Raw genomic sequence first — 16960 nt, 5'->3', positions numbered from 1 at the left:
TATCATTCACTAGCTGAGTACCCGATGTTGCCCGGTTTTTCCTTTTATTCCTTGCTGTGGAGGAAAATCACCAGAGAAAGCTTTTGACTTCATATCCCGTCCTTGTGTACCAGGTATTGAAATATCTCCAGCCGTATGGAAGTTATGTGGGAACATACATTTCCCAAAGATTTGCATGGGACTTTAAACAAAAACCCTGACCCTCACAAATGTGGGTAGTTAAGGGTTAAATTAACTATCCTATATTTTAAGTGGACATATAAGACGCTGGAACTTACACACACACGTTGAGTTTTATGTACCGTATTTATCGGCGTATTACACACATTTTATCTTATCTTATCTGCGTGTTATATGCCGTTCAATGATTTACAGAGGGCGCGTTAAATCAATGAACTGCAGAGGCTTTTGCAGGTCCAGAGACCTGCCTTCGCTGCCCCTGCCTATCCTGGGGTCCAGAGACCACCGCTGCCGCTGCCCCATTGCCTCCCCCATCCCCGGTTTTATAATTACCTGTTACCGGGGTCCGCGCTGCTTCTGGCTCCGGCGGTCTCCTGCGTTGTTGCTATGCGCTGAGCAATGACGAGTGACGTCTTCAACGCGACGTCACCGTCAGTGGCCCGGCGCACAGTGACAGCTAAGGACACCTCCGGAGCCAGAATCAGCGTGGACCCTGGGAACAGGTAATTATAAAATGGGGGAGGGATGGGGGCAGCAATGGAGCGGCGGTAGTCTCAGGATAGCCAGGGGGAGAGAAGCAGTGGCAGCAGGACTCTAGACCCCAAGAAAGGCAGGGGGGAGAGAAGCGTGCAGCGACGGCAGTCTCTGACCCCGCAAAAGCAGCGCTTCTGGTCAGAAACAGTCTATCAGGGTATACACATGCACACACACGCACCCTCATTTTACCAAGGATATTTGGGTGAAAACTTTTTTTTTTCCAAATATCCTTGGAAAAATGAGGGTGCGTGTTATAGGCCGGTGCGTGGTGTACCCCGATAAATACGGTATATAGATTAGCTATATTTAGCAGTTTGCCTCTTTCAGCTGTCACTTAATGCAGGGAGTTGGAGAAAGATGTCATATTAAGATCCTGCTTGTCTTTGTGTAAACCCCTCACTGAGACCTATCCCTCACCCTCCTGCAAGACAAACACCACATGATTTCTGGATTCACAGGCACACTTCCCCTTTCTCTCCCTGTGTGAGGACCTTACTGCAGAAAGGCCCAGTGAAAATTGTCGGTCACAGCTCAGCACATAACGCTGCTCTTTGCCTGCAGTAAACTGACTGCTGCCATTCAGAGCATAGCATAATTTATTGCTGGGGGGGTAGTTGAAAAGAAAATACATGTACAGTGTATGCTGCTGACTGTTAACAACAAAACAGCATGCACACAGATATTGAAAGCAATTGGCTGGCATCCATTACACAGAGCTGCACTGACTTCTGGGAGTTGTAGTCTGTGCTGCAAGCAAGGAAATATAATATTCAGGAGACTACAGGGGTCACAAGAGCTGTCATAACCACATGGATAACTACAGGGGACACAGACCAGGTATTATGGTGGTTTGGGGGCATTTCTATTTTTCTTAACTTCCCCGGAGAACCCCTTAAACATATTTAAAAACAAAATTGAAACCAGGCATAGAAAATGTAATGTGGAATTCACCAGGTGAACTATTAAAACTTGTATTCTTTATTAAATGTCCATTTAAAACTAAACAAAGGCAAAGGAGAGCAGCAGATACGAGCTCCTCAGAGATCACCGGTGATCACTGCTTGATATTATTGACAATTCCTGCCCTATTCCTGTCCTGTGTGCTGATCATGTATGCCCTCATTAACCCCTTAAGAACGCAGCCCTTTTTCACCTTAAGGACTGAGCCCTTTTTCGCAATTCTGACCACCGTCACTTTACGCATTAATAACTCTAAAATGCTTTTACCGAAAATTCTGAGATTGTTTTTTCGTGACATATTCATATGCATTTTTCTAACTTTGAAGCTCTCTACTTGTAAGGAAAATGGATATTCCAAATAAATGTTATTTTTATTCACAAATAAAATGGGGGATATTTATCAAAGCTGTCTATGTCCCGCATCAATATAGATCAAACTACAGAGGGTATAGGCCGGTCTATTGTGCGCCTAATTTATCAAAAGGCGCACAGCTCAAGATAAATTCTGTGCAGACTTTGTGATCTATGCTTTAGACTGTATTTATACCTGCTCCATGTCTCTGGTGATCTGCGATCCCCACAATATCTTCTCCCCCCGTTCTGCCCGACTTCGCAGCACTGCGACCTCGCTCCTATCCCTCAGGATGATCGGGGCTGTCACTGACAGCTGCGATCATCCCTATTTTCCAGGTGACCGGGTCACCAGAGACCCGATCAGCCCGGAATAGCAGAAAATCGCATGTCTGAATTGACATGCGATTTTCTCCGATCGCCGACATGGGGGGGGGGGTCTCAGGTGTGCTGGGATGCCTGCTGAATGATTCCAGCAGACATCCAGGTCCGGTCCCCAACCAGCTAGCGGCGGGGGACCGGAATTCAAAGAGGCGTATGCATACGCCCCACGTCCTTAAGGACTCGGGATGCAGGGCGTATGCATACACCCTGCGTCCTGAAGAGGTTAATCTAAGGATGGGGCGGGTAAACAAGTAATTTACAGAGATCAATAAAGCTTTTACACTCCACAATGACATCATCCTTTGTGGTGACAGCGCCAACAGATTTGTTTTCTTCCTGGAGTAAGGCTAGGTTTCCACTTCCACAAAAAATGCCAGAAAAACTGTCACAGCTTTTTCCTACGTTTTGGCAGGTTTTTCTGGCATTTTTGCCTTTGAGTGAAAATTTTATTTTTGGCCCCTTTGGCGTTTTTTTTTTTCTACATTTGTTGGGTACCAAAAAAAAAAAAAAAAAAAAAGGGAAAGGTTGCAGCAGGGATGGAAAAAGATGTACCCGACAGAGGGACCTAAAAATTTAGAGTCAATAATTAAAATGTAGAAAGGGGCCATTTAAATGTAAAAATAATATATTTTTTAACCCCTTAAGGACCCGGGGTTTTTCCGTTTTTGCATTTTCGTTTTTTCCTCCTTACCTTTAAAAAAATCATAACTCTTTCAGTTTTGCACCTAAAAATCCATATGATGGCTTATTTTTTCCACCACCAATTCTACTTTGTAATGACGTCAGTCATTTAACCCAAAAATCTACGGTGAAACGGGAAAAAAAATCATTGTGAGACAAAATGAAAAGAAAATGCCATTTTGTACATTTTAAGGGCTTCCGTTTCTATGTAGTACATTTTTTGGTAAAAACTACACCTTCTCTTTATTCTGTAGGCCCATATGATTAAAATGATACCCTACTTATATAGGTTTGATTGTCGTACATCTGGAAAAAATAACTACATGCAGGAAAATTTATACGTTTAAAATTGTCATCTTCTGACCCCTATAACTTTTTTATTCTTCCGCGTATGGGGCGGTATGAGGGCTCATTCTTTGCGCCGTACCATTTTTGTATTAATAGGACTTATTGATATAAAAAGTGACCAAAAATACACTATTTTGGACTTTGGAATTTATTTGACCGTGCGGTTTAATTAACAATATATATTTTTATAATTCGGAAATTTCCGTATGCGGCGATACCACATGTTTATTTTTATTTAAACTCTTTTTATAGAACGGGAGCAGACTCATGACGTACCGGTACGTCATGGGTCCTTAAGAGGTTAAAATGAATAAGTAATAATTTTTTTTATTAGTAATGTATTTTAATAATGTGTTTAATAAAGTGTGCGTTTAACTTTTTTTCTTTATTTTTTTAAAATTGTTTAGGTAGTACTACTACTCCCAACATGGAACACACTGTTCCATGATGGGAGTAGTAGTTCCAGTACTAATAGACTGATCACCCCGGGTGTCTTTTCTGACACCCGATGTGATCGTCCTAACTATTGCAGAGATGCAGAGGGTCTCTATACAGCGCTCGCATCTCTGCTCTGTACTCCGGCCAGTGATGTGAATAGAAATTCAGATCACTCATTCATATTTTCTGCCCAGAGTAGGGATTGGCCAGATGGTTGCAGCCAATCCCCGCTCTCAGAGGGAAATATGAATCAATGAAGTGAATTTATATTCACATCACTTGCCGGCCGGAGTACAGAGCAGGGATGGGAGCGCAGGAGAAAGCCGCTCCGCATCTCAGGGATGAAGGACGATCGCAGTGGGTGTCAGGAGTGACACCCGCTGTGATCTGTCCTTAACTGCAGGTACTACTACTCCCAACATGGAGCACACTCTGCTCCATGCTGGGAGCTGTAGTACCTGCACTAATAGACAGATCGCAGTGAGTGACTTCTGACACCTGTTGTGATCCTCCTGTATAATGTATAGATGCGGGCAGCCGCTCTTCTATGGTCCCCTGCACTGCCGTATATCTACACCTATTCATATTTCTCACAGAGAGTTGTGATTGGCTGGAACCATCTGTCCAATCACAGCTCTCTGCAGGAAATATGAATAGGTGTATATATACGGTAGTGCAGAGGACCATAGAAGAGCGGGTGGCCGCATCTATACTTTATACAGGAGTATCGTAACGGGTGTCAGAAGTGACAACCAGGGCGATCTGTCAATTAGTACACGCACTACTACTCCCATCATGGAACAGTGTGTTTCATGCTGGGAGTAGCAGTACTAACTAAAAATGTAAAAAAAGAAAAGAAAAAAAAGTTAAACACACACACACACACACTTTATTCAACACATTACAATACACTAATTACTAATAAAACATTTAACAAAATTAATTATATAAAATATATTATTTTTACCTTTAAATGGGCCCTTTCTAAATTTTTATTATTGTCGGCTACATTTTTAGTTCCATGCCCGCCCACATAAATTGATCCCTGTATAAAAATTTTGTTATAAAAAAGATAAATTTGGTTAAATTCAATTTTTCCATCACTACTGTATCTTTTATTTTATTTTTATTTTTTAAGGGTACCCTACGAAATTTTATTAAAAATGGTATCTCCATCACTTTTTTTGGATCGCTAAAGTTCAAAAAAAGAATAAAAACCGCCTGCAAAAACACCAAAGTTAAAACCCACATAACGTTTTTCTTGGTGTTTTTTCACTCTCTCAGACTTCTATGCCAAGATTTTCTTATAAAATGCCAAAGTCTCAACAAGAGGTCATGTTTTACTACTTTTAAAAAACGTAGGCCCCTCTCAGAAGGACTCCCCCAGCTCTGGATTGTGGGATAACGGGTGGTGACGGAGATTGTGGACGCTGGACGAACGGGAACACTCAGGTTGGTGACTTCCCTGACCTCCTCTCTTTCTCTCCCCTGCCCCCCCCCTCCCTTTTCCATTCCCCACTACCACTTAAGTTTTTTATTTTTATTTATTAATATTTTTTCTGGACTGTTTATGTTCTTCTTACTAGGGATCGACCGATATCGGTTTTTTAGGGCCGATACCGATAATCGGTGGAGGTTAGGGCCGATAGCCGATAACTTATACCTATATTCCGGTATAAGTTATCGGCTATTTATCCCCCCTCGACACCGCTGCAGGTCATTGATTTAAAGCGGGCGCTTTAAATCAATGCACTGCAGTGGCTTTTGCGGTGCCATAGGCCGCCGCCACCACCACCACCTGCTTCTCTCCCCTACCTGTCAGTGTGGTCCGGGCCATCCATCCTTCCTGTAGTGTCCTGCGGCATTCTGGGTGAAGAGTGAACCGGTCCGGGCTGTCCTTCTCCGGCGGTCATCTTCTCCACTCCGGGCAGGCTCCGGCCTGTGCGCAGCGACGCACCTGACGTCACTGCGTAGCGGCGTCTATGCAGTGTACTAGGTCGGAGCCTGCCCGGAGTGGAGAAGATGCCCGCCGGAGAAGAAGGACAGCCCGGACCGGTTCACCCTCCACGCGGAATGGCGACGGACACTACAGGAAGGAAGGATGGATGGCCCGGACCACCCCCATTACGGGTAAGTTTATTTATTTTTATTGACTCGGAGGGTGGGGGAGGGGCCCGACCGGTATAGCGGTATGGGCAAAAATCCATACCGGTATACCGCCCAGCACTACGGTGGGGGTGCGACGAGGTGGGTCAGGGGGGGGCGGTCGCGGTGCGGCGGGTCGGGGGGGCTGGCAGCATTATCGGCTTCTTGGCAAGGTAATTGCCGATACCGATAATGCCCAAAATCGTGATCACCGGCCGATAATATCGGCCATACCGATAATCGGTCGAACCCTACTTCTTACCTTCTTTTTGGTTTCAGTTCTACATTGGAGAATATGCACTGTATGGAGCTCCCTGTGAAGTAATATATCTCCTACGCTTGGTTGTGTCCTGATATGCCCGATTCATGTGATGACTGTTTGCAGTTTTTTTTTTTAAAGCCAATTCTGCATACTTTGCTGTTATTCCTTATGTTGGACGTTTGCACTGTTTATCCTGTTCCTAACTAATAAAGATTGTTTTGAATAAGTAAAAAATTTTGAAAAAAATTAGGCCCCTTTCACACTACAGGTTATCATCCTGCTTTTTTACTGCTTTTAATTTACAATAACGGATGAAGAAAAAAAAAACGGATGCAATAACTGGTAATAATGGATAATAGCCGATTACCATCATCCGTTATTTTTAATTGTTTTTTTTCTTTAAAAAAATGATGTTCATCAGTTATCCGTTTTTTTTTTTTTTTATCAGGTTTTTAACCCTGTTTTGTGCAGGTGATGGACTTTTTGCCGGGAGTAATAACGGAGGTTTTTTACAGGATGATACCTGTAGTGTGAAAGGGGCTTTATAAGACATTTTCTGACATCTATAACTTTGTCTACAGAGCTGTAAGATCGCCCAGTTTTATCAGTACCCCCATTTTGATGTCATTTGTGCTCTTGATTATGTACATCGTTCACTGGGCGGGATCAAGAACGTTATATTTTTAACAGTTTGGACATTTCCACTCACATCAATACGAAATATGTTTGTTTTTTGTTCAGACTGTGTGTATATATATATATTTCTTTTTTCTTTTTAATAAACTGCTAAAAAATAAATAAATAAAGGGAACACTTAAACAACACAATGTAACTCTAAGTCAATGACACTTCTGTGAAATCCCACTGTCCACTCAGGAAGCAACACTGATTGACAATCAATTTCACATGCTGTTGTGCAAATGGAACAGACAACAGGTGGAAATTATAGGCAATTAGCAAGACACCCCCAATAAAGGAGTGGTTCTGCAGGTGATGGCCACAGACCACTTCTCAGTTCCTATGCTTCCTGGCTGATGTTTTGGTCACTTTTGAATGCTGGCGGTGCTTTCACTCTAGTGGTAGAATGAGACGGAGTTTACAACCCACACAAGTGGTTCAGGTAGTGCAGCTCATCCAGGATGGCACATCAATGTGAGCTGTGGCAAGAAGGTTTGCGGTGTCTGTCAGCGTAGTGTCCAGAGCATGGAAGCGCTACCAGGAGACAGGCCAGTACATCAGGAGATGTGGAGGAGGCTGCAGGAGGGCAAAAACCCAGCAGCAGGACCGCTACCTCCGCCTTTGTGCAAGGAGGAGCAGGAGGAGCACTGCCAAAGCCCAGTAAAATTACCTCCAGCAGGCCACAAATGTGCATGTGTCCACTCAAACGGTCAGAAACAGACTCCATGAGGGTGGTATGAGGGCCTGACGTCCACAGGTGGGGGTTGTGCTTACAGCCCAACACCGTGCAGGATGTTTGGCATTTGCCAGAGAACACCAAGATTGGCAAATTCGCCACTGGCACCCTGTGCTCTTCATAGATGAAAGCAGGGTCACACTGATGTGAGAGTCTGGAGACGCTGTGGAGAACATCCTCCAGCAGGACCAGTTTGGCGGTGGGTCAGTAATGGTGTGGGGTGGCATTTCTTTGGGGGCCGCACAGCCCTCCTTGTGCTATACAACCTCCATAGACTTCTCTATAACGCTATGTACACCCTCCGTAGACTTCTGTATAACGCTATGTACACCCTCCATAGACTTCTCTATAACGCTATGTACACCCTCCATAGACTTCTCTATAACGCTATGTACACCCTCCATAGACTTCTCCATAACGCCATGTACACCCTCCATAGACTTCTGTATAACGCTATGTACACCCTCCGTAGACTTCTGTATAACGCTATGTACACCCTCCATAGACTTCTGTATAACGCTATGTACACCCTCCGTAGACTTCTGTATAACGCTATGTACACCCTCCATAGACTTCTGTATAACGCTATGTACACCCTCCATAGACTTCTGTATAACGCTATGTACACTCTTCACAGACTTCTCTATAACGCTATGTACACCCTCCATAGACTTCTGTATAACGCTATGTACACCCTCCGTAGACTTCTCTATAACGCTATGTACACCCTCCGTAGACTTCTCTATAACGCTATGTACACCCTCCATAGACTTCTCTATAACGCTATGTACACCCTCCATAGACTTCTATATAACACTATGTACACTCTCCATAGACTTCTATATAACGCCATGTACACCCTCCATAGACTTCTCTATAACGCTATGTACACCCTCCGTAGACTTCTCTATAACGCTATGTACACCCTCCATAGACTTCTATATAACGCTATGTACACCCTCCATAGACTTCTCTATTACGCTATGTACACCCTCCATAGACTTCTCTATAACGCTATGTACACCCTCCATAGACTTCTCTATAACGCTATGTACACCCTCCGTAGACTTCTCTATAAAACTAAGTACACCCTCCATAGACTTCTATATAAAACTAAGTACACCCTCCATAGACTTCTCTATAACGCTATGTACACCCTCCGTAGACTTCTCTATAACGCTATGTACACCCTCCATAGACTTCTATATAACACTATGTACACTCTCCATAGACTTCTATATAACGCCATGTACACTCTCCATAGACTTCTATATAACGCCATGTACACCCTCCATAGACTTCTCTATAACGCTATGTACACCCTCCATAGACTTCTATATAACGCTATGTACACCCTCCGTAGACTTCTCTATAACGCTATGTACACCCTCCGTAGACTTCTCTATAACGCTATGTACACCCTCCATAGACTTCTCTATAACGCTATGTACACCCTCCATAGACTTCTCTATAACGCTATGTACACCCTCCGTAGACTTCTCTATAACGCTATGTACACTCTCCATAGACTTCTCTATAACGCTATGTACACTCTCCATAGACTTCTATATAACGCCATGTACACCCTCCGTAGACTTCTCTATAACGCTATGTACACTCTCCATAGACTTCTCTATAACGCCATGTACACTCTCCGTATACTTCTCTATAATGCTATGTACACCCTCCGTAGACTTCTCTATAACGCTATGTACACCCTCCATAGACTTCTCTATAACGCTATGTACACCCTCCGTATACTTCTCTATAACGCTATGTACACCCTCCGTAGACTTCTCTATAACGCTATGTACACCCTCCATAGACTTCTCTATAACGCTATGTACACTCTTCACAGACTTCTCTATAACGCTATGTACACCCTCCATAGACTTCTCTATAACGCTATGTACACTCTCCGTATACTTCTCTATAACGCTATGTACACCCTCCGTAGACTTCTCTATAACGCTATGTACACTCTCCATAGACTTCTCTATAACGCCATGTACACTCTCCGTATACTTCTCTATAATGCTATGTACACCCTCCGTAGACTTCTCTATAACGCTATGTACACCCTCCATAGACTTCTCTATAACGCCATGTACACTCTCCGTATACTTCTCTATAACGCTATGTACACCCTCCGTATACTTCTCTATAACGCTATGTACACCCTCCGTAGACTTCTCTATAACGCTATGTACACCCTCCGTAGACTTCTCTATAACGCTATGTACACCCTCCGTAGACTTCTCTATAACGCTATGTACACCCTCCATAGACTTCTCTATAACGCTATGTACACTCTCCATAGACTTCTATATAACACTATGTACACCCTCCATAGACTTCTATATAACGCTATGTACACCCTCCATAGACTACACTGTACCTGCGCCCACACCCCTCCCCCTCCGCTGCTGACAATTGGCGGGAAATCCTCGCCCCGCCGTCAGACCTCGTACACATTACCTGGTCGGGGCTGGCACGGATATCGCAGCCGGTCACCGCACAGTAGTCCCATGTGTCCGCCCGGCTCAGCTCCTCTCACAGTGACAGCCCCTCACCGGGAGCGGCCGGGACCCGCACAGCATGGCGTCTGACACGGTACGCCCGCTACTCCGCAGTATAAGCATCCGGTGCGCACCGTGACTCACCCGCCGCTGCACTTCCGGGTTCCACTCGGCGACAGTGACTGTCTGAACCCGGAAGAATATGGCGAGGGCCGCTGGAAGTGTGCGGCTGCCTGCAGGATGTTTATGTTCCTGTCAGGTCGTCTCCCTGCAGCAGCTTCTGCACTGAGCGGAGACAAGACGGGAGCTGCTGCGGGGAGAAGCTACAAGAAACCGCCAGGGTGCGACCCCTCTGCAAGGTCACTGCCGTGATGTAGTGGAGTGACTACTATCGTTATATACCGCGGGTCACTGCTGTTATACACCCTGGGTCACTGCTGTTATAAACCAGAACCACTGCTATAATACACTGTGGGTCACTGCTGTTATACACCAGAACCACTGCTATAATATACTATGGGTCACTGCTGTTATACACCAGAACCACTGCTATAATACACCCTGGGTCACTGCTGTTATAAACCAGAACCACTGCTATAATATACTGTGGGTCACTGCTGTTATAAACCAGAACCACTGCTATGATACACTGTGGGTTACTGCTGTTATAAACCAGAACCACTGCTATAATACACTGTGGGTCACTGCTGTTATAAACCAGAACCACTGCTATAATACACTGTGGGTCACTGCTGTTATAAACCAGAACCACTGCTATTATACAACGTGAGTCACAGCTGTTATAAACCAGAACCACTGCTATAATACACTGTGGCTCACTGCTGTTATAAACCAGAACCACTGCTATTATACACTGTGGGTCACTGCTGTTATACACCAGAACCACTGCTATAATACACTGTGGGTTACTGCTGTTATAAACCAGAACCACTGCTATTATACACTGTGGGTCACTGCTGTTATACACCAGAACCACTGCTATAATACACTGTGGGTTACTGCTGTTATAAACCAGAACCACTGCTATAATACACAGTGGGTCACTCCTGTTATACACCAGAACCACTGCTATAATACACAGTGGGTCACTGCTGTTATACACCAGAACCACTGCTATAATACACTGTGGGTCACTGCTGTTATACACCAGAACCACTGCTATTATACACTGTGGGTCACTGCTGTTATACACCAGAACCACTGCTATAATACACTGTGGGTTACTGCTGTTATAAACCAGAACCACTGCTCTAATACACTGTGGGTCACTGCTGTTATAAACCAGAACCATTGCTATAATATACTGTGGGTCACTGCTGTTATAAACCAGAACCACTGCTATAATACACTGTGGGTCACTGCTGTTATAAACCAGAACCACTGCTATTATATACTGTGGGTCACTGCTGTTATAAACCAGAACCACTGCTATTATACACTGCGGGTCACTGCTGTTATACACCAGAACCACTGCTATAATACACTGTGGGTCACTGCTGTTATAAACCAGAACCACTGCTGTAATACACTGTGGGTTACTGCTGTTATAAACCAGAACCACTGCTATAATACACTGTGGGTTACTGCTGTTATAAACCAGAACCACTGCTATAATACACTGTGGGTCACTGCTGTTATAAACCAGAACCACTGCTATAATACACTGTGGGTTCACTGCTGTTATAAACCAGAACTACTGCTATAATACACTGTGGGTCACTGCTGTTATAAACCAGAACCACTGCTATAATATACTGTGGGTCACTGCTGTTATAAACCAGAACCACTGCTATAATACACTGTGGGTCACTGCTGTTATAAACCAGAACCACTGCTATTATATACTGTGGGTCACTGCTGTTATAAACCAGAACCACTGCTATTATACACTGCGGGTCAGTGCTGTTATAAACCAGAACCACTGCTATTATACACTGCGGGTCACTGCTGTTATAAACCAGAACCACTGCTATTATACACTGTGGGTCACTGCTGTTATAAACCAGAACCACTGCTATTATACACTGTGGGTCACTGCTGTTATAAACCAGAACCACTGCTATTATACACTGTGGGTCACTGCTGTTAAAAACCAGAACCACTGCTATTATACACTGTGGGTCACTGCTGTTATAAACCAGTGTCACGATTCGGCTGGCAAGAGGTGGATCCTCTGTGCCAGAGAGGGATTGGCGTGGACCGTGCTAGTGGACCGGTTCTAAGTTACTACTGGTATTCACCAGAGCCCGCCGCAAAGCAGGATGGTCTTGCAGCGGCGGTAGTAACCAGGTCGTATCCACTAGCAACGGCTCAACCTCTCTGACTGCTGAAGATAGGCGCGGTACAAGGGAGTAGACAAGAGCAAGGTCGGACGTAGCAGAAGGTCGGGGCAGGCAGCAAGGATCGTAGTCAGGGGCAACGGCAGGAGGTCTGGAACACAGGCTAGGAACACACAAGGAAACGCTTTCACTGGCACGATGGCAACAAGATCCGGCGAGGGAGTGCAGGGGAAGTGAGGTATACATAGGGAGTGCACAGGTGAACACACTAATTGTAACCACTGCGCCAATCAGTGGCGCAGTGGCCCTTTAAATCGCAGAGACCCGGCGCGCGCGCGCCCTAGGGAGCGGGGCCGCGCGCGCCGGGACAGGACCGACGGAGAGCGAGTCAGGTACGGGAGCCGGGGTGCGCATCGCGAGCGGGCGCCACCCGCATCGCGAATCGCATCCCGGCTGGAGGCGGTATCGCAGCGCACCCGGTCAGTGGATCTGACCGGGGCGCTGCAGTAGCGAGGATGTTGCGAGCGCTCCGGGGAGGAGCGGTGACCCGGAGCGCTCGGCGTAACAGTACCCCCCCCCCCTTGGGTCTCCCCCTCTTCTTGGAGCCTGAGAACCTGAGGACCAGACTTTTGTCTAGGATATTGTCCTCAGGTTCCCAGGATCTCTCTTCAGGACCACAGCCCTCCCAATCAACCAAAAAAAAGGTTTTCCCTCTGACCTTTTTGGAGGCCAGTATCTCCTTCACAGAGAAGATGTCAGAAGAACCGGAAACAGGAGTGGGAGAAACAAGTTTGGGAGAGAAACGGTTGATGATGAGTGGTTTAAGAAGAGAGACATGAAAGGCATTAGGAATACGAAGAGAAGGAGGAAGAAGAAGTTTGTAAGAGACAGGATTAATTTGGCACAAGATTTTGAAAGGACCAAGATAGCGTGGTCCCAATTTGTAGCTGGGGACACGGAAGCGGACATATTTAGCGGAGAGCCATACCTTGTCTCCGGGAGAAAAGATGGGGGGAGCTCTTCTTTTCTTATCGGCAAACTTTTCATGCGCGATGAAGCCTGTAAGAGAGAATTTTGGGTCTCTTTCCATATGGTGGAAAGATCACAAGTTATTTCATCCACAGCGGGCAAACCAGAGGGCAAGGGAGTAGGGAGGGGGGGAAGAGGGTGACGGCCGTACACCACGAAAAATGGGGATTTGGAAGAAGATTCAGAGACTCTGAAGTTGTACGAGAATTCGGCCCATGGTAGAAGATCTGCCCAGTCATCCTGGCGGGAGGAAACAAAATGCCGTAAATAGTCACCCAGGACTTGGTTAATTCTTTCTACTTGCCCATTGGATTGAGGATGATAAGCAGAAGAAAGGTTTAATTTAATCTTGAGTTGTTTACAGAGAGCCCTCCAGAATTTTGACACGAATTGGACGCCTCTATCCGAGACGATCTGCGTGGGCAAACCGTGAAGACGAAACATGTGTACAAAAAATTGTTTTGCCAACTGAGGTGCTGAAGGAAGACCAGGAAGAGGAATAAAATGTGCCATCTTGGAAAATCGATCAACGACCACCCAAACAACAGTGTTGCCACAGGATGGGGGTAAGTCTGTAATAAAGTCCATACCAATCAGAGACCAAGGCTGTTCGGGGACAGGCAGAGGATGAAGGAGACCAGCAGGCTTCTGGCGAGGAGTCTTATCTCGGGCACAGACAGTGCAGGCCCGCACAAAATCAACAACATCCGTCTCCAGAGTCGGCCACCAATAGAAACGAGAGATGAGTTGCAAGGATTTTTTGATGCCCGCATGGCCTGCGAGGTGGGAGGAGTGACCCCATTTGAGGATTCCGAGGCGTTGGCGTGGAGAGACGAAGGTCTTCCCTGGAGGAGTTTGCCTGATGGAGGCTGGAGAAGTGGAGATCAGGCAGTCAGGAGGAATGATGTGTTGCGGAGAGAGCTCTACTTCCGAGGCATCCGAGGAACGAGAGAGAGCATCGGCCCTAATGTTCTTGTCAGCAGGGCGAAAATGAATTTCAAAATTAAACCAGGCAAAGAACAGAGACCACCTGGCCTGGCGAGGATTCAGCCGTTGGGCAGACTGGAGATAGGAGAGATTCTTGTGATCGGTGTAAATAATAACTGGAAATTTTGATCCCTCCAGCAGATGCCTCCATTCCTCAAGTGCTAATTTAATGGCCAGTAACTCTCGATCCCCGATGGAGTAGTTCCTCTCCGCCGGAGAGAAGGTCCTAGAAAAAAAACCACAAGTAACAGCATGCCCGGAAGAATTTTTTTGTAGAAGGACCGCTCCAGCTCCCACTGAGGAGGCATCAACCTCCAATAGGAAGGGTTTAGATGGGTCAGGTCTGGAGAGCACGGGAGCAGAAGAAAAGGCAGACTTGAGCCGTTTAAATGCGTCTTCCGCTTGAGGAGACAAGGACTTAGGATTGGCATTCTTCTTGGTTAAAGCCACGATAGGAGCCACAATAGTGGAAAAATGTGGAATAAATTGTCTGTAATAATTGGCGAACCCCAAAAAACGTTGGATAGCACGGAGTCCGGAGGGGCGTGGCCAATCTAAGACGGCAGAGAGTTTATCTGGGTCCATTTGTAGTCCCTGGCCAGAGACCAAGTATCCTAGGAAAGGAAGAGATTGACATTCAAACAGACATTTCTCCATTTTGGCATAAAGTTGATTGTCTCGAAGTCTCTGAAGAACCATGCGGACATGCTGGCGGTGTTCTTCTAAGTTGGCAGAAAAAATCAGAATATCGTCCAGATACACAACAACACAGGAATATAAGAGATCACGAAAAATTTCATTAACAAAGTCTTGGAAGACGGCAGGGGCGTTGCACAGGCCAAAGGGCATGACCAGATACTCAAAGTGTCCATCTCTAGTGTTAAATGCAGTTTTCCATTCGTCCCCCTCCCTGATGCGGATGAGATTATAAGCACCTCTTAAGTCCAGTTTGGTAAAGATGTGGGCACCTTGGAGGCGATCAAAGAGTTCAGAGATAAGAGGTAGGGGGTAGCGGTTCTTTACCGTGATTTTATTAAATCCGCGGTAGTCAATGCAAGGACGTAGGGAGCCATCTTTCTTGGACACAAAGAAAAATCCAGCTCCGGCAGGAGAGGAGGATTTGCGGATAAACCCCTTTTTTAAATTTTCCTGGATGTATTCAGACATAGCAAGAGTCTCTGGGGCGGACAGAGGATAAATTCTGCCCCGGGGTGGAGTAGTGCCCGGGAGGAGGTCAATAGGACAGTCATAAGGCCTGTGAGGAGGTAAAGTCTCAGCTTGTTTTTTGCAAAATACGTCAGCATAGTCCATATAGACCTTAGGGAGACCGGTTACAGGGGGAACCACAGGGTCACGGCAGGGAATACTGGGAACCGGTTTAAGGCAGTCTTTGAAACAAGAGGTACCCCAGCTCTTGATCTCTCCTGTGGACCAATCAAGGGTTGGGGAATGGCGTTGAAGCCATGGTAGTCCAAGGAGAATTTCGGAAGTGCAATTGGAGAGGACCAAAAACTCAATTTTTTCGTGATGAGGTCCGATGCACATTAGGAGGGGTTCCGTGCGGTAACGCACGGCACAGTCCAATCTTTCATTGTTAACGCAATTGATGTAGAGGGGTCTGGCGAGACTGGTCACTGGGATGTTGAACCTGTTGAGAGAGGCCAAAATAAAGTTTCCTGCAGATCCGGAATCCAGGAAGGCCTTAGTGGAGAAGGTAGAGGCAGATATCCGCACAGGCACAGTAAGGCGTGGAGAAGCAGAGTTGACATCAAGAACTGTCTCACCTTCGTGCGGAGTCAGCGTACGTCTTTCCAGGCGGGGAGGACGGATAGGACAATCCTTCAGGAAGTGTTCGGTACTGGCACAGTACAGGCAAAGATTCTCCATGCGGCGTCGTGTCCTCTCTTGTGGTGTCAAGCGAGACTGGTCAACTTGCATAGCCTCCACGGCGGGAGGCACAGGAACGGATTGCAGAGGACCAGAGGAGAGAGGAGCCGGGGAGAAAAAACGCCTCGTGCGAACAAAGTCCATATCCTGGCGGAGCTCCTGACGCCTTTCGGAAAAACGCATGTCAATGCGAGTGGCTAGATGAATGAGTTCATGCAGGTTAGCAGGAATTTCTTGTGCGGCCAGAACATCTTTAATGTTGCTGGATAGGCCTTTTTTAAAGGTCGCGCAGAGGGCCTCATCATTCCAGGATAATTCGGAAGCAAGAGTACGGAATTGTATGGCGTACTCGCCAACGGAAGAATTACCCTGGACCAGGTTCAGCAGGGCAGTCTCAGCAGAAGAGGCTCGGGCAGGTTCCTCAAAGACACTTCGAATTTCCGAGAAGAAGGAGTGTACAGAGGCAGTGACGGGGTCATTGCGGTCCCAGAGCGGTGTGGCCCATGACAGAGCTTTTCCAGACAGAAGGCTGACTACG

At 46.1% G+C, this 16960-nt stretch overlaps 1 protein-coding gene across 3 annotated transcripts in view; it reads right to left on the bottom strand.

Moving 5' to 3' along the window:
* The window catches only part of MRTFA (myocardin related transcription factor A), a 76846-nt gene extending 66274 nt beyond the window's left edge, over positions 1 to 10572 (bottom strand). For 2 of the 3 annotated variants that reach the window (XR_008844832.1, XM_056523714.1), the window contains exon 1: positions 10179 to 10571. The gene's annotated coding sequence lies outside the window, so the exon portion shown is untranslated. Of the gene's footprint in view, positions 1 to 10178 lie in introns of all 3 variants that reach the window. The other variant, XM_056523715.1, reaches the window with a different exon arrangement.
* Between the last annotated feature and the right edge of the window lie 6388 nt (positions 10573 to 16960).

The sequence above is a fragment of the Hyla sarda genome, chromosome 6 (assembly GCF_029499605.1).
Source record: "Hyla sarda isolate aHylSar1 chromosome 6, aHylSar1.hap1, whole genome shotgun sequence".
NCBI lineage: Eukaryota > Metazoa > Chordata > Amphibia > Anura > Hylidae > Hyla > Hyla sarda.
Note: the sequence above shows the minus strand (reverse complement) of the source record. Positions and strands in the feature narration are given on the sequence as shown.